This window comes from Mustela putorius, unplaced genomic scaffold (genome assembly GCF_011764305.1).
Source record: "Mustela putorius furo isolate JIRA1106 unplaced genomic scaffold, ASM1176430v1.1 tig00000743_pilon_pilon_pilon, whole genome shotgun sequence".
Classification (NCBI taxonomy): Eukaryota; Metazoa; Chordata; class Mammalia; order Carnivora; family Mustelidae; genus Mustela; species Mustela putorius.
In genome coordinates this window covers 9,765,111-9,790,900 of record NW_025421464.1, presented here as the reverse complement: position 1 = coordinate 9,790,900, position 25,790 = coordinate 9,765,111, and the positions used below count along the sequence as shown (strand labels likewise).

The window sequence follows — 25,790 nt, the reverse complement described above, 5'->3', positions numbered from 1 at the left end:
TTCGCCTATAGAGGCTGGGCGGAGCCGGAGTTCAGGCCCCGCCCCGCTCAGGCTCCACCCCGGCCCCGCCCCGCGCCCTAAAGCAGCTAGATGGGATGTCCGGGTGCCCTGCTACATGGATTTTTGAATCGGGCGGATTTAAGCCTTCCTGGCTTTGCTTCCACCTCGCTGTGTGACCTAGGGTAAGTTTTCCCCAACCCGAGCCTGTTTTCTTCTTTGGATTAGCCACCTTGTAGGATTTTCAAGATTACATGAAATGACTGTGCGGCACCTGGCACTCACACATCCCCTCCTCAGGGGCAGCTTTTCTTGTCCGTCCCTGACCACCCCATCCCCCACGGCATTACACCCCCTAGACTGGGCAGGAGCCTCGCGTTATACGCTCACATAGCCCACAGTTGTAATTTCATATTTGCTTCAATGACTATTTGATTATTGTCTGCCTCCTCATTTGAAGTTGAACTTTGTGAAAGCAGGTCGCGTTCATCCTTACACCCCAACTCCCAGTTCAGTGCTTGACATACAGCAGGAGCTCAATAAATGCCCGCTCCTTCATTCCATCTGTCCGACCGACGCGCGGAGCGGCAGCGGGCTCAGTACTGCAACCGGCCAGCAGAGGGCAGGCGGTGACCAGCTTTCTGGCCCAGCTGACCGTCCTCTCCGCCGGCAGGCGCCACGGGAGGGGACAGGTGAACCCAGGTGCGCCGACTTCTGAAGAATCCGTGGGCCTGCGAGCCACGGCCGAGGCGTCGGGCTAGGGCACGACCTTGCCCTTCGAATCTGTAGCTCGCGGCCTGACGTGGATCAGCAGACCCCTCTGCCAACCTGTATGGACGTACTGAGAAACGTGGGTCAGATGGCAGGACAGATGGGCGGGGCAAAGATGCACAGAGAAGAATCAGGAGTTGAGGGAGTTTGCTGTGAAGGGGGAGGGCACCGAGGAAAAACTGGGGGGGGGGGTCGGTGCGCAATTGTAAAGACCCCGGCTTAGAGGGTCCTGGGTGGTCAGGAGTGGGAGGTGGTCGCCATTGCTCTTTGACCCACGGGTCACACACTCAGGGGTCCCCACTCTAGCAAAAGTCATGTGGTAGCAGTCCTAAACCCAGGCGGAGTCTGGCTGGTGTCTCCGAAGAGTCCTGTTGGGAGCAGAGCTATGTCGAGGTGGCCCCAGGGCAGCAACGCTGGGAACAGACCAATGGACGTATGATATATACCCATGATATTTAACCGTGGATACAGGAATCCCTCAAGCGGGCCTGGGAAGAAAGGAGAAATCCAAGATTATGGCTACACAGGCCGCAGTCACTCTTTGAAACTCCATTTTCTCATCTGCAAAACGGAGAGAACACCTGCCTTACCACCGTATTGTGACGATTAAGCAGGTTGAACTATACCAGGGGTTCTCAACCTTGTGTGTGTGTTGAGTTCGCCGTGCACCGGGATCACCTGGAAAATCTGGGGGTGACTGCAACGTGCGGCCAAGGCTGAGAACTACTGAGCTAAATAAAAAGCTGAACACAGGGGCGCCTGGGTGGCTCAGTGGGTTAAGCCGCTGCCTTCGGCTCAGGTCATGATCTCAGGGTCCTGGGATCGAGTCCCGCATCCGGCTCTCTGCTCAGCGGGGAGCCTGCTTCCCTCTCTCTCTCTGCCTGCCTCTCCATCTACTTGTGATTTCTCTCTGTCAAATAAATAAATAAAAATCTTAAAAAAGAAAAAAAAAAAGCTGAACACAGCACAGGGCACAGATGAGGCATTCAGTAATGTTTATCACATTAAAAGAATTTTTTTTAAGGAAAGGAGCACATATTATTTTCATTGTTACTCGTTAGAGGAAAAAAAGTTGGTATAAAGGTTGTTGCAGAAATTGGATTTCTGACAAGCTTGTTTCCGGAACTGTGAATCATCTGGGATTTGGTGATTATGGGGGTGGGGGAGACCGAGGCAGCCTCTGATAGTATGACTTATCTCAATGCCCAACTGAGCTGAAGGAGGCAGGCGTATCCCCCCCTCATTCTAGTTTGTCATTTATGTAACCATTTCCAAGGCATCCTGCAAGCACAGGAGCAGCCTGAGCACTTGTGTTGATCATTTCTGGGGTTAAGGATGGAGGAGGCTATTTTCTCCTCTGTGGGTATTCTCAGCAGGTGGGCCTGTACCATTGGCAACTGTTTGTTTCTTGAATAACCCCCCCACACAGGTGATACCTCCTTCTCTATGGGCCTTGGTAACTTTATGTGCTTCATTAAATTACAGCCCAGTGATTATTTACGGTGCCTCACCATTTCTTTGCTGGGCGAACCTGACATGAAGTGGGAGGACCTGCTCACCCAGACCCGCAGCTGTGACCACTTGTCTTGGCAGCAAGACCGGGCTCGGGAGCAGCTCCTCAGTCACTCCTCGTGGCCTCATTGAAAGGGGAGAAGAGAGGCAGAGGGACCTGTAGCTCACTCCCTCCAGTATGGAGGCATTGGGGCAGGCAGTTGATGTCTGGCTAGGACTATCAGATTTAGCAAATAAAAATAAAGGATACCCGGTTAAATCTGAAGTTCAGATAAATAACAAAAGTGGGGTTTTTTGTTGTTGTTGTTTGCTTGTTTGTTTTACTGTAACTATGTCTCATGCAATTTGGGACATATTTATACTAAAACAATTTCATTCTTTATCTGAACTTCAAATTTAACTGGATATCCTTCATTTTTATTTGCTAGATCTGGTTGCTCTATGCCTGGCCAACCAGCCAAGGAAAACCCAGCACAGGGAATTTGCTGCTGTGCCTCCTGCTCAATGTTGCCACATTTAGCTTCCACCTGTCACTGCCCTGCTCCAGAACTGTGCATGGCTCCCATCCACCTCCATAGCACAACCTGAACTCCCTGGCTGCTGTGCTGGGCCTTGCTCTTCCTCCAGCCCAGCTGACGTGCTTGGGCCCTGACCCACATCTACTGCTCATGTTTTCTCTGCTGGCATGTGGCCCGCCCACTCCCAGATGCAATTGCAAACACTTATTGAGCCCCTACTGGGTGCAGGCACCATGCTTAGTTCCTCATCTGCATAATCTCATTTGATTCTCACAAAACCTCACACCCGGCAGGGAACAGAAGTGACCCTATTTTATTGATGAAGAAACATGACCCAACCCAGTGATCCTTAAAATGAGTTCCTGTGTCAGCAGCAGCAGCAGCAACACCTGGGACCTTTTTAGAAATGCAAACTCTCAGGCCCTGTTCCACACCTATGAATCAGAAACTCTGAGGGTGGGGGCCCACCCATCTGTATTTTAATAAGACACCCCCCCACCCCACCCCACCCCCGCCAGTGTTTCAGATGCACTCTAGTTTGAGATCTGCTGTTCTTTTTTTTTTTTTTTTAATTTATTTGACAGAGATCACAAGTAGGCAGAGAGGCAGGCAGAGAGAGGAGGAAGCAGGCTCCCTGCTGAGCAGAGAACCTGATGTGGGGCTAGATCCATGGACCCTGGGATCGTGACCTGAGCCAGAGGCAGAGGCTTTAACCCACTGAGCCACCCAGGCACCCCGAGACCTGCTGTTCTGAGAAGTGAAGTGACTGCAGCAGTTACCCACCCAGTATTTGGCATCCAGACCTCTGCACCAGGCAGAGGTCTAGAGGATGGCAGAAGACTGCCAGGCAGGGTGTTCATGATCTCACTGAGCACCTTACCTGGGCCAGTCACTAGAGATACTGCAGGGACCCCACAGTCTTGTGATGGATGGGGAGAAGAGAAAGGACAGACAGGTAGTCTGGCAATTGCTACCCAACATAACTAGGCTTACAGGAGCCCATAGCAGGATGGGAGGGTCAAGGACGGCTTTCCCAAGTAGATCCCCAAGCTTGAAAAATAAGTTGTAATTAGTTAGATGAAGATGGGTGGATATGATGTTCCAGGTGTAGGAACTACTTTGTACAAAGGCCCGCAGAGCTACTGGAGGGTGGTTCAGTCTTGAAGATGAGGCAGGGGCGGGGGGGGGGGGGGCGGAGGAGGTATCAGATTGTGGGAGGAGGGTTCTTTGCCCTCAGAGCAAAGGAAACAGCTTTAATGGGTATTGAGAAAAGCCCTCTGGCTTCCTGGTGCAGCAGGCACTAGGGAAGATGAGGGCGGAGTGTAGAAATGCAGGGGTGCCAGGCCTTCCCCCACCTCTAGACTCAGACTGCTTCTGCCCTGCAAGGCATCTGCAGACACTCAACCCCCACTCGCAGGCGAGGGCAGGTGCTCAGTGCCAAGACCCCCACCGCCGAGCTCGAAGCCCGCTCCTTCCGGGACTGAGAGGCGGGACTGGGGAAGCAGGGCCCGTCACTGCCCCACCCTCTGCTGGCCCCACCCACCCTCCAGCCCCGCCTGCTTCCTGCCCCGCCCCCTGCCTCCGGCTCCACCCTCCACCGCTGGCTAGAGGAAGCCGGGCTCTGGGCTACTGGCCTCGGTTGCTTTTGCCTCCCGTGTTCCCTTTTCCCTGCTGATGTGGCAAAGGCCGTGGGCCTCCTGGGGCCTCTTCTCCCAGCTTTTCAAGGACAGGCCCTAGATGTGGCCAGGGATTCCTGGGCTGGAGCGCAGGACACTTGCGTAGCTATCCCCTCTTCTTGCCAATGAAGCCTTTGTTGCCAGCCAAGGACTGACCCGGCTTGGCCAGGTTGCCTGGCAGTGTGGACGGAGACTGGGCAGTTCCCGATTCCAACTGTCCTTCCCGGGAAAACGCCAGTTTGGCTGACCCTTAGAATCCGTTTGCAATTTCGAGCCTAGGGAAGAATACTGTAAGATCATTCACCACTGTGTGAAGTGGAGTTTTCTGAGGTCTAAAAGCTCGCAGGACTTACCAGCTGCCCCATGGGCTTGACCTTCAGCGGGAGAACCTCCTGTTCTTCCTCTTTTTATTTGGGTATATCTTCTGCCCCCACCCAGTATCTGGCATCCAGGACCATGTTTCACCATGCTTTGCAATTCCACGAGGACCCAGCATGGTGCCCTCCACTTAAATAGGTGTTCAAAAATATTGTTTAGGGAAGATCAATGCCTGCTGGGCTCTGAGTTCTATATAGATGGATTGTGTATCGTAGGGCAAGGGCCCTCTAAGTGGGTGGGGTGGTGAGTAAAGGCACAGATGCTGGAGAGAGAAAGTGATGTGAGGAGATGACCCATCTAGCCTTGAATATTGGGCAAAACCATGGGCGCTGAGGAGCCATGGATGGTTGTTAGGCATGAGAGGCACAACACTGCTAGTCATTGGATTAGATCCTTTGTGAATGTTATTGTACTGTGCGGGCCCTATTGTTCTCTATACCTAGACAGTTCCCCCTCTGCCCTCTATCTGTGTAGTTAATGCGACTCCGTTTTCATTTTTTATTTTTATTTATTTTTAAAAGATTTTATTTATTTACTTGTCAGAGAGAAAGAGAGAAAAAGCACTAGCAGGGGGAGTGGCAGGCAGAGGGAGAAGCAGGCTCTCTGCTGAGAGAGAGCTCGATACAGAACTCAATCCCAGGACCCTGGGATAATGACCTGAGCCAAAAGCAGATGCTTAACCAACTGAGACACCCAGGCGTCCTGCCAACTCATTTTTTAGTTCCCAGCTCCACTGTTACTTCCTTGGGGAAACCTTCAGTGGCAGACAGACCCTAAGGTGACCCCCCGTGCCCCCACCTCCTCACGTTCATGCCTTTGTGGAATTCCTTCCTCCTGAGTGTGAGTGGGAATTGTGACTTACTTTTAACCAATAGACTATGGCAAAGGTGTTAGGATGTCACTCCCGTGACTGTGTTATGTAAGAGTCTTGCTAGCAGAGGCGCTCTGGAGACTCTCCTCAGTAACCTGGTGAAGTAAACCACTGTGTTGAGGAAGCCCACATGGCAGGCAGCTATGGGCAGTTCTAGGACCTATGGCAGCCTCCTGCAGATGGCCAGCAAGAAGTCCGGGTTCTCAGTCCTGCAGCCACCAGGAAATGACCTCCCTCAACCCAAGGGAGCTGGAGCCCTGAGTGGGAATATAGTCCCACCGTCACCTTGATTGTAGCCTTAGAGGAGTCCCAGAGTAGAAGACCCACCTAAGCCATGTTCAGACTACTGACTCAGAAACTGAGATAATAAATGTATGTTGTTCCAAGTCTCTAAGTCAGTAGTGGCTTGATACAGAGCAGTAACTAACTAATACACTTTCTGGCTAGGTTAACTCCTTGATGTAGGCTCTTGTAGCATCATATGCCTTTTCTTTCCTTCTTTCTTTCTTTCTTTCTTTTTTTTTTTTTTAAGAATTTATTTATTTGACAGAGAGTGAGAGAAGGAGAGAGAGCACAAGTGGGGGAGCAGCAGAGGGAGAGGGGGGAAGCGGGACTCGATCCCAGGATCCTGAGATCATGACCTGAGCCAAAGGCAGAGGCTTAACCCACTGAGCTACCCAGGTGCCCCTCTTTCTTTCTTTTTTAAAAGATTTTATTTATTTATTTGACAGAGAGAGATCACAAGCAGGCAGAGAGGCAGGCAGAGAGAGAGGAGGAAGCAGGCTCCCTGCTGAGCAGAGAGCCCGATGTGGGACTCGATCCCAGGACCCTGAGATCATGACCTGAGCCGAAGGCAGCGGCCTAACCCACTGAGCCACCCAGGCGCCCATCTTTTTCATCCTCCTCTTTTTTGTGGCTATTTATTTATTTATTTATTTATATTTTTTCTAAGAATTTATTTATTTGACAGGAAGAGACACAGCTAAAGAGGGAACACAAGCAGGGGGAATAAGAGAGGGAGAAGCAGGCTTCCCACTGAGCAGGGAGCCCGATGCGGGGTTCGATCCCAGGACACTGGGATCATGACCTGAGCGGAAGGCAGACGCTTAACAACAGAGCGACCCGGGTACCCCTGTGGCCATTTATGTATATATACCATTTGATGAATGCTGTGTCTTTGTGAGGGCAATTGTGCGCATCACCTTGCTGCCAGACTCTCTCCTGGTGCCCGACACACAGAAGAAAATCTACAAGTATTAGCTGCATGTGTTAGTGAGTCAATGCTCTTATTTAATCTTTACGACAACCTGGCTAAGTGGGAACCGTTGTTACATACGAAGAAAAGGAAACCAGTTATTACCAGACACTTGAAGGTATACTAAACAAAATCTTGTTATCTTATACCTACAAATTTTGGTTTACATATGCCACCGTATCCTAATTTTTAGTGTAACTACAAAGAAATGCTTTAGAAGCAGGGGATAGATCGCATGGCATGACACCCTTCATGTATTTTGTGTGTTCTAAAAAGCGCGACCATCCAAAAATACTTGGCGGCTCCTTTGATTTTCCCAAAGACTTAACTCTGACTTAAATCATTCTTTGGAAACTCCCACCCTGTCACTGTCCTTTTCTGACCTGACACAAACAGGCCCTCACTGGCCAGCGCTCCATGTGATTCTAGCTCTTTGCCAACATCATGCTCATGGATTTCATAAATTCTACGTCTCTGGCAAGATTTGCAGGTTTTTCTCGGTACACCCCATGTGCCATACTCCCAGGGGTCAGAGCCATCTGACTGCAGGACGCTGTTAAACTCCAAATCCAATCTGCTTGGATCTCTGCTCAGAAGCCTCCTGCAGCTCCCAGTCTCACACCTCCAACTGCCCGCCTCCTCTTCCACTCCGCCCCCTCCCCCACTCCACAGCCACCCATCTACCACCCATGGGTCCACAAGCACACCAGGCACACTCCCCACTTTGCCCTGGCAGTTCCCACAGTGCTTTTTCCCCAGACACCCTGATGGCTCGTGCCTTCACCCCTCTCAAGATGCCACTTTTCTACCCTGACCACTCCTATCCACCTCTGTTGTTCTAATCATTTCCAGGACCATGAGTGACCTTTTTATATGCTACATACTTTACTGATTTATGATATTTGCTGTTTGTCTTCCTCTCCACAAGAACGTAGGCCCCATGAGGACAAGACCTGTCTTTGCGGATATATCCCAAGAACGGTGTCTGGCACAGAGGAGGTCTCCAGTAAAGGTCAGTGGGTGGGGGTCCCACATCTTTGATGGTCTTGCTTCTAACTCAAATTCTCCATCCCCTGCCGCTGACCCATCTCCTTCTGGCCTCTCTGCCCAGGACTCCAGCCCCTGCCTCGGTGATATGACTTGTCACCAGCGTCTGCAGGACTCCGGAGGGCCTTCCCGGGGCACCAATGTGTTGACCTCACTATGTTCCTGCCACGTCTTCAGCAGGCGTGAGACACTAAATTCCTGTTTGTGTTTTGTTTAAGGGCAAGAGGATTAGGGAGGAAGGAGATGATGAGGGAAGCAACGGGCAGAGTGGAGAGGGAGGAGAGAGGACCGTCACCGGTCTCCTTGGGGCCCCCACCCAGCCCTCCCTCCAAGCAGCTCGGAGGAGCGGCCAGCCGGCGCGGGTGAGGGCTGCGTGCCACGTACCCTGAGCCGAGTGCCACGTGGCCAAAGCAGTCCCGTTGAGTCACGGGACACATAGCCACACTACTTTGTAGAGTTTGGTGTGTGGAGTATTTTTGTTTTTTTACAGCCCAGCTGTCTGTGTAATGACTTCCTTCCCTCGGCCTTGTTCACGGAGGTGTCCCTGAGCGACCAGCTGAGTCACCACATTCCTCGCGGCTTAAAACACTGGCCCCAGCACCAAGGCCCAGTTCCTTCATGGAGACGGGACCTCTCGAGGCAGGCAGGGGGTGCCCAGAAAGACGGGCTGTGGAGCTCCCCTTTCGAACCCGCACCCTTCCTTCCAAAAAACGTGGTTAAGAACCGAGTAAAGATGGAGAGAAATTCCATCTGCTAAGCATGAGGAAGAATGGCCACTCCGTGTGCCACAGCCCGAAGAATTATTTGTCCATGACCATGAAGTCAGTACCAAATGAGGGAGTGGTGGGGGGGACAAGGCACGGATGTTCGTGTCGCGTGAAGAGACAGAAACACAAAGGAAGACTGGGGACTCTCAGTGCCCGGCTGGCAGGAACAGAAAATGGCTTAGTCCTTCCATAAAATAAGCAGGTAATTCTCAGTAACATTACGTATGCATAGGACACAGAGGTTAGCCATTTCACTCTTTGTAATAAGTTGGAAAGTTTGCTCAGATGCACATAAAACGAGGAGGTTATTTAGAATAGCATTATTCATGGCATAGGTGAACGGGAGGCAAGTGATGTGCTCAAGGAAGGAGCTAGTAAACCACGGTGGAGGCCTACTTCAGAATTCCACACAGCTCTGAGAAGTAATGCCTGCTGGAGCGTGGACTTGCAGAGAGCTCAGTGCGAAAAACAGTCCAAGAGCTTGAAAGCACAACGCTTCTCATTTTATTGAGATGGAACCGATGTACAGTAAACCACACTTATTTAAGGTGTACTATTTGAGTTTCAACATGTGTAATTACCCATGAAACCACCACCATGATCAAGATAATGAATATATCGATCACCTCCAAGTACAAGTACACCAGTATGGATTCAAATGGACAGAGGTCTAACACCTGTGGTTAAGTTTTTCTTATCTATTTATTTATTTTTTTTTTAAGATTTTATTTATTTATTTGACAGACAGAGATCACAAGTAGGCAGAGAGGCAGGCAGAGAGAGAGGAGGAAGCAGGCTCCCTGCTGAGCAGAGAGCCCGATTTGGGGCTTGATCCCAGGACCCTGGGATCATGACCTGAGCCCAAGGTAGAGGCTTTAACCCACTAAACCACCCAGGTGCCCCTGTGGTTAAGGTTTTTGTTTTTTTTTTTTTTTGCCAGAGAGACAGTGAGAAAGAGCATGAGAGAGAAGTAGGTCAGAAGTAGAAGCAGACTCCCCATGGAAGTAGGAGCCCGATGCGGGACTCGATCCCAGGACTCCAGGATCATGACCTGAGCCGAAGGCAGTTGTTTAACCAACTGAGCCACCCAGGCGCCCCTATGGTTAAATTTTTAAAAAGTTCAATGGTGTGTAATATAATCCCATAGTTATGGGGTGCCTGGGTGGCTCAGTGGGTTCAAGTCTCTGCCTTTGGCTCAGGTCATGATCCCAGCGTTCTGGGATCGAACTTCACATCAGGCTCTCTGCTCAGCAGGGAGCCTGCCACCCCCACTCTCTCTGCCTGCATCTCTGCCTACTTGTGATATCTCTGTCAAATAAATACATAAGTAAATTTTTTTTAAATCCCATAGTTACATTAATGAAAAATAATTAGATATCCTGAAAAAAATCTGGAAGAACACACATAAAATAAAATTATGTTCATTGTTGGGGATCTTGCGAAAATAGCCTGGCCCTGTTCGGCTAGTGCATCTGGCATTTCAGTAGGACTCTTGCCCTACTTTATGGTTTCCAGGTCTCCTGTGAAGGTTTAGTACACTAGAAATTCATCATTATGGTCCTCTAACTTTGAGTAACTTTATTAAAATGTCACTGAGGTCCTCATAATGAACCCCAACGTAAGGCGTGCCTGACTCTTGTTCTCCATCCCCACATCAGACTTCCTTCCCCCCACTAACTTCCTTCAGCTCACATCTAGGACAATCATCATACCTCCAGACTGGAGATATTCAGCAGAGGAGTGGTTGTGGCTGGGGACAAAACTGATTCCCCAGCTTGTTTGCAAATCCATCTTTTTTTTTTTTTTTTTTTAAAGTAATCTTCATGCCTATCATGGGGCTCGAACTCATGACCCTGAGATCAAGAGTTGCATGCACCACTGACTTAGCCAGCCAGGTACCCTGCAAGTGCGTCTTTTATTTTTTTTAATATTTTATTTATTTGAGAGAGAGTGAGCGAGAGAGAGAGAGAGAGAGCAAGCACAAGTGGGGGGATGGGCAGAAGGAGAGGGAGGAGCAGACTCCCTGCTGACCAGTGAGCCGAATTTGGGATTTGATCTCAGGACCCTGGGATCATAACCTGAGCTGAAGGCAGATGCCCAACCAACTGAGCCACCCAGGCACCCGCAAATCCATCTTTTATTACCATTCTTCACATATCTCATAAGTACAGGAGGGGCAAAGATTTTGGGGGTAGGGGGCATGTTTAATTTGTCTGGTTATGGGTTTTATATAAAAGCAGTCATTAAATGTGGTTGTTCTTTTGTCCCTGGCTTCTTCCACTCCACATTGTTTATGAGTCTCCCATGCTGTTGTGTGCAGGTGTGGTTCGTTTTTTGTGCAGTATGAAGCATTCCTTTGAGTAAATATACCACAATTTATCCTTTCTACCAATTGCCATATGGGTTGTTTCCAGTTTGGGGCTATTTTAAATAATGCTGCTGTGAACAGTCTTGTACACGTCTACGTGTCTCCCTGGGCATGTATCTCTCTTGGGTATATACTTTGGAGCAGAATTGCTGGGTTATAGGTATTCCTATGCTTCATTAAAAAAAATAATGCCCAACTGTTGCCCAAAGTACACTCCCCCCAGCAATGCATGAGAGCTCCCCTTGTGCATTCACCAACAGTTTTCATCGGGAACTGGTACTATCAGACTTTGTATTTTAGCCATCTGTTCGGTTTGTAGTAGGTGTTCTCTCTGCTTCATTTCCCTGATTACTAATGAGGCTCAGCAACTTTCATGCATTTATTAGCCATTTGGATTTTTTTTTAAAGATTTTATTTATTTATTTGACAGACAGAGATCACAAGCAGGCAAAGAAGCAGGCAGAGAGAGAGGAGGAAGCAGGCTCCCTGCTGAGCAGAGAGCCCGATGCGGGGTTCGATCCCAGGACCCTGAGATTATGACCTGAGCTGAAGGCAGAGGCTTTAACCCACTGAGCCACCCAGGCACCCCCCCATTTGGATTTTCTTTATGTGAAGCCAAGACCTCTGTTCTTGCCCATTTTCCCACTGCTCTGTATTTTTCATTATTTCTTTATAGTAGTTTTGTATATATTTTGGATATAAACCCGTTGCCAGTTATGTGTGTTGTTAATCTTTCTCCTCTGTGGCTAATGGTGTCTCTTGATGAACAAAAGTTCTTAACTGTAAAGATTTTATTTATTTATGTGTGTGAGAGAGAGAGAGCACGAGAGGAGAGGCAGCAGGAGAAGCAGACTCCCTGCCAAGCAGGGAGCCGGATGCAGTTCTCGACCCCAGGACTCCAGGATCATGATCTGAGCTGAAGGCAGTCGCTTAACCAACTGAGCCACCCAGGCATCCCTAAGTTCTTAAGTGTAAAGAAGTCCAATATATCAATCTCTCACTTGAGGTTAGTGTTGTTTTGGTCTTGTTTTAAAAAACTTACCCTCCCTTGAGGTCATAAAGATACTGTATGTTATCTTTTAAAGCACTATTGGTTTACCTTTTGTATTTTAGTCCATAATCTAATAGAAATTTGGCTTTTGAGTGTGGTGTGTGATGGGATTCCAATGCCATTTTCCCCATATGGATAGTCCATTGACTCAACACTATTTATTCAAAAGTTCATTTCCCCACACTGTTCTGTGATCTAACATTAATCTGTCTTTTTTGGGGGGGTTCTTTCTTTTGTCCATTGGTTTTTGCCTACTCTTATGCCAATACCACACTGTCTTAATTATGAGAGCTTTATTACAAATTTTGTGAGCGGATAGAATAAATCCTCTCCACCTTATACTTCATCAGGAGTAAGGTTGGCTGTTCTCAGCCTTCTGCAGTTACATATAAATTTTTATTAGAATGATCTCATCAAGTGCCATGTGAAAATCAACTGGGATTGCTTTGCATCTATAGACCAATTGACAGCCTTACAGTATTGAGTCTTCTCATCTATTAACACGTTTACTCTCTCCGCCATTCATTTGTTCTTTAATGTCTGTTAAAATGTTCAAGGTTTTCTCCATAGAGGTCGTACATGTCTTTTGTTAGATCCATTTTTGGAACTTTGTATTTTTTTTTTCTTTTGCTATTTCAAAACTCTTCTGACTATTCTTAAAAAATAATTTTCTGACATTTGCTGGAATATAGAAGTGAGGTTGAGAGTGCCTGGGTTAAAGCTCTGCCTTCGGCTCAGGTCATGATCTCAGGGTCCCGGGATCGAGCCCAGCATCGGGCTCTCTGTTCAGCAGGGAGCCTGCTTCCCTCCCCCAACCCTGCCTGCTTCTCTGCCTACTTGTGATCTCTGTCAAATAAATAAATAAATAAATAAAAATCTAAAAAAAAAGGAAGTGAGGTTGAGTTTGGTATATTGATTTTGAAACCTGGAAAAGAGCCTTCATCAGAACCTGCCTGACAATGGTGTCACCCTGATCTCAGCCTGCCAGCCTCCAAAATGGGAGAAAATAAATTTTTGTTGTTTATAAACTATCCAGTTTGTGATATTTTGTTATAGCAGCTACACAAAGGCAATAATTTATTGGTTCTAAAAATTTATTTGAGATTTCTTAGGGTTTTCTACCTATACAATTGTGTCATTTTTTTAAATTTAATTTTAAAAAATATTTTATTTATTTATTTGACAGACAGAGATCACAAGTAGGTGGAGAGGCAGGCAGAGAGAGAGGAGGAAGCAGGCTCCCCACTGAGCAGAGAGCTTGATGTGGGGCTCGATCCCAGAACCCTAGGATCATGACCTGAGCCGAAGGCAGAGGCTTTAACCCACTGAGCCACCCAGGTGCCCCCAATTGTGTCATATTTGAAGAAAGACAGTTTTACTTTTTCCTTTCCTATCTTTATGACTTTTTATTTTCTTTTTCTTGCCTTATTGCCCTGGCTAGGACAGCTTGTAAAGTGTTGATTAGAGGTGGTAGTAACTAATATTCTTCTCTGTTCCTGATTTTAGAGAGGAAAATGCTCCCTATTTTACCATTAAGAATGCTGTTGGTTCGGGGCGCCTGGGTGGCTCAGTGGGTTAAGCCGCTGCCTTTGGCTCAGGTCATGATCTCAGGGTCCACCACAGAGCTCAGGTCATGACCTCAGGGTCCTGGGATCGAGTCCCACATCAGGCTCTCTGCTTGGCAGGGAGCCTGCTTCCCTCTCTCTCTCTCTGCCTGCCTCTCCGACTGCTTGTGATTTCTCTCTGTCAAATAAATAAATAAATAAATAAAATCTTTAAAAAAAAAAAAAAAAAAAGAATGCTGTTGGTTCTAGATTTCCCCCCCGTATCTCATATATCAGATTGGAAAAGTTGTCTTCTATCTTTTTTTTTTTTTTAAGATTTTATTTATTTGTTTGACAGACAGAGATCACAAGTAGGCCTAGAGGCAGGCAGAGAGAGAGGAAGGGAAGCAGGCTCCCCGCTGAGCAGAAAGCTTGATCCGGGGCTCGATCCCAGAACCCTGGCTGGGTCTTGACTTGAGCCAAAGAGAGAGGCCTTAACGCACTTGAGCCACCCAGGCGCCCCGATTGTCTTCTGTCTTTAGGTTGCTGAGAGTTTTTGTTGTGAATAAATGTTGAATTTTGTCAAATGCTTTTGTTTACCATCTATTCAGATAATCAAATTATTTTTCCCTTTTAGTCTGCTAATGTGGCTGGTTGATTTTTAACTGTTAAACCAATTTGCATTCCTGAGATAATCTCTACTTGGTTATGACTTCTTATCCTCTTAATTTTTTTTTTAAGATTTCATTTATTTATTTGACAGACAGAGATCACAAGCAGAGAGAGAGGAGGAAGCAGGCTCCCTGCTGAGCAGAAAGCCCGATGCGGGGCTTGATTCCAGAACTCTGGGATCATGACCTGAGCCGAAGGCAGAGGCTTTAACTCACTGAGCCACCCAGGTGCCCCTTATCCTCTTAATCTGGTCTGTATTTGATTTGCTAACATTTTGTTTAGGATTGTTGTACTGATGGCCATGAGTGATAGTAGACTATATTTTTTCTTATCATGTTCTTGCCAGGTTTTGGTGATACAGTGATGCTGACCTTATAAAATAAGTTGGGAAGTGTTCGCTTTATTTTCTAAGAGAACTTGTATAAGATAGGTACTACTTCTTATTTAAAATTTTAGCTAGAGTATTTTATCTTTTAACCTACAAGTCCTCATATTAAAATGTGTCATAAATATCCTGTAGTTGAATCTTGTGTTTTGTTTAAATTTGCCCTGTTGATCTTTTCCTTTTTGTTAGACTATTTAGTCCACCTACATTTAACATAGTTATAGATAGGGTGACAAACCATTCACATCGACAGTCCTGTTGCCTGCTTTTTGTCCTACCTTGTTTTTGTTCCCATTTTCCTTTTTTTTTTTTCTTCTTTTGGATCAAGTATTTTTTTATTATTCTATTTTATCTTTCCCATTAGGTTTTTCCACACTGTGGTAAAAGAAACACAACATTTGACATCATAACTATTTTTAAGTGTAGTTTCCTAGTCTTAAGTACATTCACATTTTTGTGCAACCAGTTTCCAGAACTCTTTTCATCTTGCAACACTGAAATTTTTTTTTCCTTCTTGCAACACTAAAAACTTTAAAAAAATGTAATTAAACAATAATTTCCTATTCATTCCTCCTCCCAGTCTCTGGCAATTACCATTCTGCTTTCTGTCTCTGTAAATTTAACTATTCTAGGTGCTTCATGTAAATGGGGTCATACAGTATTCTTTTGTGACTGGCTTATTTCATGCAGCATTATATCCTCAAGGGTCATGTATATTGTAGCATGCGTCAGGATCCCCCCCCTCTTTTTTTTAGAGAGAGCACCCATGCGGTAAGAAGAGGGGAAAAGGGAGAGGGAAACAGAATCTTAAGCAGGCTCCACGCCCACCACAGAGCCCAACCTGGGGCCCTATTTCACAACCCTGAGATCACGATCTGAGCCAAAAACAAGAGCTGGTGTTTAACCCACTGAGCCACGCAGGCATCCTGAGAATTTTCTCCCTTTTTAAGCCTGAATTATATTCTTTATTATTTTTTAAAGATTTATTTTATTAGGAGAGAGAGAGCGCGGGCATGTGTGAGCTCGGGGAGGAGTAGAGGGAGAAGGAGAGAAGTAGACTTTCTGCTGAGTGGAGAGCCAGGATGTGAGGCTCAATCTCACGATCCTGAAATCATGACCTGAGCTGAAATCAAGAGCCAGCTGCTTAACTGACTGAACCACCCAAGCCTCAAGGCTGAGTAACAGTCTATTGTGTGTATATATACCACATTTTGTTTTTCCATTCATCTGTCAATGGACATTTGGGTTCCTTCTACCTTTTGGCTATTGTGACTGTTGCTCTTATGAACAAGGGTGTACAAATGTCTGTTCCGAGTTCCTGCTTTCAGTTCTTTTTGATATAAACCTAGAAGTAGAATTTTTGGTACATATGGTAGTTCTATGTTTAATTTTTTGAGGAACCATCATACTGTTTTTCCACAGCAGCTGCACTATTTTACATCCCCACAAATAACACACAAGTGTTCCAATTTCTCCGCATCTACGCCAACATCTGTTTTTTTCTTTTTCTTTTCTTTTTTGGATAATAACCATCCTGATGATTGTGAAGTGGTATCTCATGATTTTTATTTGTCTAAGCTTGGCTTTTATCTCCATGAATGTAATGTGTTTGGCTGTTTTTTGGTCTCTGATAATTTCTTTTATTTGGGGTCATCATAAGTCTGCTTCTTTGTTGTTTTACTTGTTTCCTCTTGGGGTGCCTCGTCTTCTTATGTGTCTGGCTGCATTTGTGGATTAGACATTGTAGTGCTTTTTAAAAATTGTTTAGAGAAACTCTTTTAAGGTTAGAATGGTATAAAACCTCCTCAAAAGAGGTGCTCTTTGAAAAAAAAAAGTATTTATTTGATTGAGAAAGAGAGCAAGAACAGGAAGGGAGAGGGAGAGAGAAAATCTGAAGCAGACTCTGCACTAAATGGGGAGCCTGACATGGGGTTCAATCTCAATCCCTGAGACCTTGACCTGAGCCAAAACCAGGAGTGGGTCACTTAATGGACTGTGACACTCAGGCACCCCAAAGACACTTTTCTCCCCTAAGTCCTAGGAGGGTTAACATTTTAGGATCCTTTTGCTCTGTATTCAGAGCTTGACTTTATCTAGTCCACTCAGATGACTTGAAACCATCTGTGAAGGGAATGGATCACTTCCAGTTCACAACTTCTCTTAAATTAAAGCTCTTCAGGATCCTAGATTAAAGTAAAGTGTAAAGTTTTGTTGGCTCAGGGCTTGAATGTCACACTGAAGAGTCTAGAGAGGGGATGGGCAGTTACTGGTCAGTCTGCTTTGTCAGGAGCCAACATGTTGACTCTTAGTTCTGTGGTCCAGTATGGGAAAAGGAGGAAAGCAAGCTGGGCCAGTGTGGGCTAGGGATACAGAACCAGGCAGAGAGCTAGTCTGTCCTCGCTGATGTGGTATAAGGCATGGGGTCTACCAGGTGGACTATAGCAGAGAGAAGCCAAGACTGCAGAGAACCTGTAAGTCATAGTTCACTTGGGTCAGAAACAGTTTCTCTTCTCTGGTCCTGGGCAGCCTTTCTGGCCAGTGACTCTTCTGGGCTAGCCAGTGACAACTTGTGTGATCTTGGCTGAGCCTAGATGCCCTGGACAGCTTCATTATGGTTCTCTCTGGGCCTATTCTGATCCCTCCTTTTTGGTCTCCACTCACCATATTGTCCCTACTCAGTTCACTTCAGTAAAGCCTCATTGCTCTTAGGATAGGACTTAAATTATTAACAAGAACTTCAAGGCTGTACATGATCTGGCCACTGGCCACCTCTCCAGCCTTATCTCCTCCAATTATCTGCCTCATTATACATTTTCCTTCTTTTTTGTTTAAAGCACCACGTATCCTTGATGACCACAGGGCCTATGAATGTGCTGTTCCCTCTATAGGGAGTATTCTTCTTGCCCCTGTTTGCCTATTGTAATGGACTAAATATATGTATGCCCCCAAAATTCATATGTTGAAGCCCTAACCCCCAAGTGTGGCTGTATTTGGAATAAGGGGGTCATTAAGATTAATTGAGGTTATAAGGGTAGGGTCCTGATCCACTACAATTAGTGTCCTTGGAGGAAGAGACACCACAGAGCTCATTTTCCCTCTCTTCCTGCGCACAAATACTGAGGAAAGGTCATATGAGGACATAGCAAGAAAGCAGCCATCTGCAAGCCAGGAAGATTGTTCTCACCAAAAACCAAATTGGCTGGGGCTTTGATGTTGGATTTCCAGCCTCAAGAACTGTGACAAAATTTATTTCCCTTGTTTAAGCCACCTGGTCTATAGTGTTTTGTTATGCAGCCCGAGCAGACTAATACATCTAATTTAACCCCTATTTTTCCCTTTAGGTTCCATACTAACTATTTCCTTAAACATCTTTGAGCCAAAGCCTCCTATTAGTGGATCTCATGGTACCACGTACTGTGTAAGATTTATGTTTTTGATTATTTGACCAATGTCTGCCTTACTTACTAGACCGTAAGGTACATGAAGGTCTCTGGATTGTTTTCAGGGCTGCATACTCAGAACCTAATACCAGGCAAGGCACAATGTGCTTTGGGGGGAGGGGGGAAGGGAGGTGGGTGGGGACAAAACAGTGCCTTGAGCTGGGAGTGTTTTATGGACATTCAAACCCCTCTCTGACCCAACAGAAACTATATATTTATAATCAAGATGTGACTCTAGGATCCTGTGATAAGCCTCAGGATCCTGCCCGTCATGTCTGACTCAGGTCCTGAGCTGAACTGGGCTGGGCTGGTCCAGCAGAACCCCATTTATAAGGACAGGCAAAGGACTGGCTCTGACATCAGGACACCATTATATGTCTCTTACAGTGTTCTCTTGAGGATGAAGTCATGACTTTGTAACTACTATTCTATATTATACACACAATTGTACTTCCCCTACCTGTTCCCACAAATTAGTTTGTTTTTAAAACCAGAAATTTGTCTAATGGGCAGTTGGGGCCACTGGTGTATCCGACAGGGCTCACTCAGGGTGCAGAAACCACACCAGTAATTTGAATAAGGGACCTTTAATATGAAGAATTCTTAGCTAATGAAAGATGGTCAGTAACTAAAAGGGTCGAAAGAGAGCTCCCAAGAATGTAGGCATAGTAACTATAGACTGTACCTACCATCTCTAGGGCTGAGGCAGAGTGACCAAGGAGAAGACAAACTAGTAAGTGCCTGTCCCCCAACCCCAAGGTGAGATTGGGGCCTTGTTAGAGCAGAATGTAGCCCAGTGGATGGTGGAGACGGTTGATGGATGGCCACAGGCTATAGACCAGAAGCAGGCCGAACAGCTCACTAGAGGGTGAGCACCACTGGGTCTCCCTAGACTATGGGCAACCACAGGAGCAAGAATCAGGAAGGTTCTGAACCAGGAAGCCCCTTGTGATTTTTTGTTTTATTTTATTTATTTAATTTTTATAAATTTCTCCAACCTTCTCCACTGACAGAGCCAACAAACATTGTGCCACTAGCAGAAGGGAAATGTTTACAGAATTCAGCTCCAGGATCACAGGGCAAGCCAAAGAAGGGAGGCTTTAGAGCCAAGAGACAACAAGTTGGCAAACTAGATTCAGGATCTTTCTTTTTTAAAATTTATATTTAAAGATTTTATTTATTTGTGTGTGTGTGTGTGAGAGAGAGAGAGAGAAAGAGAGAGCGAGAGCATGAGCAGAGGAGAGGGGCACAGGGAGAAGAAGTCTCCCCACTGAGCAAGGAGCCTGATGCAAGGTTTGATCCCAGGACCCCAGGATCATGACCTGAGTTGGAGGCAGATGCTTAACTGAATGAGCCACCCAGATGTCCCAGAACCTTTCTTTCTTTCTTTCTTTCTTTCTTTTTTTTTTTTTAAGATTTTATTTATTTGACAGAGATCACAAGTAGGCAGAGAGGCAGGCAGAGAGAGAGGAGGAAGCAGGCTCCCCGCCGAGCAGAGAGCCCGATGTGGGACTCGATCCCAGGACCCTGAGATCATGACCCAAGCCGAAGGCAGCGGCTTAACCCACTGAGCCACCCAGGCGCCCCCCAGAACCTTTCTTAAAAAAATTGATGGGACATCCTTTTTACCCACTGAGTCCTTATAATGCATCACATACTATGTTAATAGTAAGAGGAAGTATCTCACTCGATTGTCATAACTACATTAGGGATTTAAGAAAGTTACTTAAGTTCACACAGCAAGTAAGTGGGGGAGACAGGATTCAAGCCCAGTAGTTTCGAAGTCAAATCCTCCTTACCTACTGCACGGAACTGCCTCCTGGATTCTTTCACTCCAGACTTGATAAATGCAACAGAAATGTTTAGAGAGGGATAGAACACTCTGTATGAAACCAACTATGTACTATTGATTAAGCCGGAGGCCTGTCACTCTCCTGGTTCTAGAGGATCCTTCTCCTTCGAATCCTTGGTTCTCAGCTGGTTCCTGTTCCTTGTCTGTGCTCTGCCTGCATTGTGATACCTTGTTCTAGAAAAGGAGCTGGCATGTAAATCACAGAATTTTCAGCTTCTCTTCCTGTGATTGTTTAAAGTACAGACATTTTCCCCCTTGTGATTCTGTAGTGCTACCTACTGCTCAGAACTACGCAGGGAATACGATAGGAGAGCCACAGCGGGAATGTTTCTGGGGACTAGAAAACCCAACTCAAATGAGAACCAATAATATGGGGGAATTTATTGATTTACCTGACTTTATTGGTTCAGGTTAGCCTTAATCAGCCCTCCAACTCTGTTTCTCTGTGTTCTGACTTTTCCTATTCATGTGTTGGCTTCATCTTTAGGCTGACTGTCTTCATGGTCACAAAATAGTTGCCAGCAGCAAATAGTCCTTCACTGACATCCAAGGAAATAGTGAGGATTTTATTCAATTATTGTGATGGGGAAAATATTGGATTCTGATAGATGTAGGCCTCGGTAATAGATCATTCCTGAAGCAAGCAGTACAAGGTAGATGGGATTAAGTCAACTGACTTAGCAGAGAATCCACACTCACATGTGGGGAATGGGGTCTAACCCACCCAAATTGCCTCCGTGCTGTACAATGGACAGTGGGATAGACTGGATGTTAGAAGGTGTATCTATCGGGATAGACTAGGTTTTGCTGTGGTAGCAAACAAGCCCCAGTCTTTTTATAACAGCAAAGTTTATTTCTTGCTCCTACTACACGTGTACTGTGAGTCCCCTGGGGGACCACTATTTAATGTCTCCTCCCTTCAGGACCCAGAATGATGGAGCTATCACCATCTTCAGCGTTGTCTGTTGTTGCTGAGGGAAAGAGAGTATACAGAATTGCCTACTAGCTCTTAAAGCTTGGACCTGGGAGTACATCTACTCACACATTATTTGACCAAAGGAAATGGCGTGGCCATCCCTGACTCAAAACTCTAAGGAAGTATAATCCTATCATGTGCCTGGAAAACACAACAGAAATGTTTGGTGGCTAGCATTAATGTCCACTACCACAGGAGGCCAGCAGAATACGGACCACAGAGGGCTTATGGAGACCACCCCAGTTTTTGCCCACTTTTTGTTGGGAAAGGAATAACTTATGGTTATGATTGCTATGTAAAAAGAAGCCTCCCTATTCTGCAGAAATCAGGAAAACTCAGTACTCACTTTCTGTGTGACTATTCAAATGCCTCCCAGGTGTTTTGCTGTTAAATGGAGTTCACGGTTGTTTGAGGGACTTCTTTTAAAATATTTCCTCAACTTGGGGTGCCTGGGTGGCTCAGTGGTTTAAAGCCTCTGCCTTCGGCTCAGGTTATGATCCCGGGGTTCTGGGATCGAGCCCTGCATCGGGCTCTCTGCTCCATGGGAAGCTTGCTTCCTCCTCTCTCTGCCTGCCTCTCTGCCTACTTGTGATCTCTGACTGTCAAATAAATAAATAAAATCTTAAAAAAAAAAAAAGATATTTCCTCAACTCAAAGCAATTCTCTTTTTTTGTGGTCTTGATCCACAGAAGTGAGTTTCTCATGGACTACGTGACCTGTAAGAAGGTCATGATTGTTTTGGGGGAGGGAAGGGACACCTGACACAAGTTGGGTCAATTAGAATCTCTTCTCTGAGATTTTGGGATTGGAAAGATCCCACAGAGACTAAAAAATTAGTATAGCTGGAATTATATCATGTACTTGGGAGTAGTTGGTAGACGTATTTTTCCATTGTATTACCTGGAAGGAGAGAAAACAAGCTTGTGGTGAGAGTCTTACTGGTAACCCTCTGCTTCCAATCCATCCAGAAGTCCATCTGGGTTCTTGCTGGCCTAAGAGACCCATCCCTTTGACCCCTAAAAAGCCATAAGATAAATCCCTCCTCCTTTTTTTTAAGTGGCCTGAGAGAATACTGGTACTCGCAGCCAGCAAACTCCTAAATGGTACAACTTCTTTGGCTCTGGACCTTGACAGACAGACAGACAGACAGACACACACACACACACACAGTCACAGGTGTAGCCTATTCCAGTAAAACAGAAGTCAGGTGTCGATTCTATTGCATCAACTATACTTCTGGCAGTTTCTTTCCTGCTTCAGAAAGCTCATCAGGGGGCGCCTGGGTGGCTCAGTGGTTTAAGCCTCTGCCTTCGGCTCAGGTCATGATCTCAGGGTCCTGGTCCGCATCGGGCTCTCTGCTCAGCGGAGAGCCTGCTTCCTCCTCTCTCTCTGCCTCTCTCTCTGCCTGTCTCTCTGCCTGTCTCTCTGCCTACTTGTGATTTCTCTCTGTCAAATAAATAAATAAAATCTAAAAAAAAAAAAAAAAAAGCTCATCAGAATGTGAGTGGGTTCAGATGACATTATTATAGCAATCACCTGGAATCTGCTTATTTATTTAAAAAAAAATAATTTGTCTCCTTGGGTAAATACTATTTGTGATATACTTCCCAACTGGTTATATTCCTAACTCAGTAACTGGTTATTGAGTACATGCTGTTTTCTCTGCCTGGAGTCCGTTCCTCCCTCAATTCTTCAGACTCAGCTTCCATGGAAGGACTTTCTACACTCTCCTATATTGTATTAATTATGTCCTTCTCTCTGCTTCCCAAAGCAGGTAGCACATACATGTAGTGTTACAGATTTCCTTCCATTTTTTAAGGGTTTTTGTTTTTGTTTTTGTTTTTTTGGTTGTTGCTATTGTTGGTTTTAAGGATTTTATTTACTTGACAGAGAGGGAGTGCACAAGCAAGGGGAGCAGGAGACCGAGAAGCAGGCTCCCTGCCGATCCCAGGATGCTGGGATCATGACCTGAGCTGAAGGCAAATGCTCAATGGGCTGAGCGACTCAGGTGCCCCATATTTCTTCCAAAAGTACTTCTTTTGAAATGCCAATTGAATATTACCCCCACCTTAAAAGACCACCAGAGACGTGAGTCAAAGCCAATCAGCAAGGGTCATTTATTGCAGGTTCGAACCTGGACCTCTGCGCCGCTCGTTGCCGATAACGCCGAGAGGTCCAGAGCTGGGTTGGTGCAGGGTTTTGCTTTGTCCTTAGCCAGCCTCCTGCTCCTTCACTTTATATGTCTTTCTCATTTGAAACTCTGATTTCCTTAGTGCTTGGGAGAATGCCTTGTTTACCTCCATATCCCACAGTACCTGGATTGGAATAAATGCTCAAAAAGTTTGTTGAGTAGATGAAGTTAACTCTAAGCAACATGTTCCATATATACTTTTTTTTTTTTTTAAGATTTTCTTTATTTGCCAGAGAGAGAGAGAGTAAGTACACAAAAGCAGGCAGAGAGGCAGGCAGAGGCAGCAAGAGAAGCAGGCTCCCCACCCAGCAAGAAGCCCGATGTGGGACTCGATCCCAAAACCCTGATATTACGACCCGAGCCGAAGGTAGTGACCTAACCAACTGAGCCACCCAGGCGTCCCTCCATATATACTCTTATTCATTCAAGGAATATATAGTGAGCACCTCACCATGTCAGGTCATTTTCCAGATACTGCAGATGAGCAACACCAATCCCTGCCCTCAGAACATTACAAATGATATTAAGGTCATAAGGGCTATAAGGAAAAGCAAAGCGGGATGAGGGGAGAGAGAATGATGGGGGAGGGTGGGATCTGATGTTTTAGTAGAGTGGTCTAGGTAAGTCTGAGACGGTGACTTTTGAAAATTTTGAAATTTGGAGTAAAGGCACATGCCTTTCTGAAACCTTGGGGGTATGAAACAGCAAATGCAAACATCCTGAGGTAGGAGTGAGCCTGCATGTTTCAGAAATAGGAAGGAGGCTAGTGTGGCTCCTAGAGAGGCAGAGAAGGGGAGGAGTGTTGGGGGGTGGGGGGGTCATCACAGTAGGCTCTTGGAGGCCCTTGACAAAAGGGTTTGATTTTTGCTCTGAGTGAGATGCGAAGGCATTGGAAGCTTTAGAGAAGGACAGAAATATGCTTTGATTTATGTTTTAACAGAATCCTTCTAGCTTCTTGAGAACAAGCTCTCTGAGAGCAGAGTGAATCAGGGAGAGCAGGTAGGTTACTGCAATATTCCAGGGAGAAGGTGACAAAGGCTCAAAGGAGGGTATTTTAAAGGTATTTGCTATTGGATTACATGTGGGATATGTTGATAGGAAAAAGAGGAGTTAACTATGACTTCAAGGTTTGGTCAGAGCCACCAGACAGATGTAACTGATCTTAAATGAGGTGGGGAAGACTGGAAGGAGAAAATTGAGGGGCCAGTTCCAGAGTTTGGCTTTGGACATGTCAAGTTTGACACATTGCTCAATACTTTATATGTTCACTGTTTTTCAGAATCTGAGGGTTAAAATGCAACCTGATGTTCAAGTCAGCTTTATTTATTGAACACCAGGTACTGTGCAGAAAGCTTAATGGGTGCTGTCATTTAAATCTTTCAATCACTTCTACTGGCTTAATTACTAATATTTTCATTGCTCTTTTTGGATTAAAAATTAAGTGGCATGTCCAGAGTCACCCAGCCAATTATTAATCTGTGAGTACGATGGAGATCCGGGATGCCAACCTAGATGAGTGAGACTGCAGAGCTCTTGCTGTGTATTAATCTCTGGATTCTAAAGGTGGGGATCACTTTCTGAGCCTATCTGCCATAGACTTGGGCTCCATGACAACACAGGTATCTGCGACGTGTGACGAAAAAAACACAGAAAGGCCCAACCCCATCCTGGGTGTTACAGGTGACACAATGGAAGCTGTTAAGAAAGGACGGCATTATTGTACCTGCGGGGACTGATGCTTGCAAGTTCTCAAGTACCCGAAGATTTAATGTTAAAAAGCCATCAGAGGTTGTTGTCCTTTAGAAACAAGAGACTAAAAACTGCAGTGGAGCATGGGTGGGAGGAAAGAAACACCAAACTCCCAGGCGATGCTTGTTGGGAAACACTGGACTGTAGGGAGAGGGGCCGGGCAGGGACCTGGATCCCTGCCCTGCCTACATCCTTTCCTAAAGAGTAGCCTTGTGTGACCTTCCTTAGGTGGTCCTCCCTAAAGACCAGGATATGGAGCACAAAAGCCGGGAACCTCTGGGGCCGCAGCATCCGCCCCCTGTGCCCTCCTTCCCCGCCCCCTTCAGTCTCCAAGCGGGCAAAAGCGGGACGACGCCTGCGCATGCGTCCGGGGCAAGGTCCGCTCCCCGCGACGTCAGGGGGCTCGCGCCCGCACTAAAGCCCCGCCCCCCCGGGCGCCAGAAACGACCCGGGCGGGGGGCCTCGGGCCCCGCCCCCAGCCGTGCCGAGCGGGGCCGAGCGGAGCCGAGCAACCCCGAGCGCGGCCGAGCCGAGCCGAGCCGAGCGGCCCGGAGTCGGTTGGTGCAGCTGCGTCCCCGCCGCCCAGCAGTCCGAGGCTCCGGCGTCGCCGCCGCCTCCGCGGGCCCTGCGCCGGCCGCCCGCCCGCCCGCCGGGAGGGAGGCCCGGAGCGCGGGGAGAGCGGCCCGGCCGCGGGCGCCGCCGCCGCCGCTGCCAGGTGAGCGCCCGCCGCGGCCCGCCGGCCCCGCGCGCCCCCGCGACTGTCAGTCTCC

General features: G+C 46.7%; 2 protein-coding genes and 1 long non-coding RNA gene across 8 annotated transcripts in view; 2 read left to right on the top strand and 1 right to left on the bottom strand.

Moving 5' to 3' along the window:
- LPIN3 (lipin 3) overlaps positions 1-25,790 on the bottom strand; it is a 41,573-nt gene that overhangs the window by 14,993 nt on the left and 790 nt on the right. The gene's annotated exons all lie outside the window — the stretch shown is intronic.
- LOC106005274 lies at positions 52-9,546 on the top strand. Its single transcript, XR_001178516.2, has 3 exons — positions 52-182; positions 7,907-7,990; positions 8,090-9,546. It is a non-coding gene; the product is annotated as an uncharacterized LOC106005274 (long non-coding RNA).
- The window catches only part of ZHX3 (zinc fingers and homeoboxes 3), a 106,812-nt gene continuing 106,412 nt past the window's right edge, over positions 25,391-25,790 (top strand). Inside the window, exon 1 of the mRNA XM_045084202.1 lies at positions 25,391-25,735. The gene's annotated coding sequence lies outside the window, so the exon portion shown is untranslated. The remainder of the gene's footprint in view (positions 25,736-25,790) is intronic.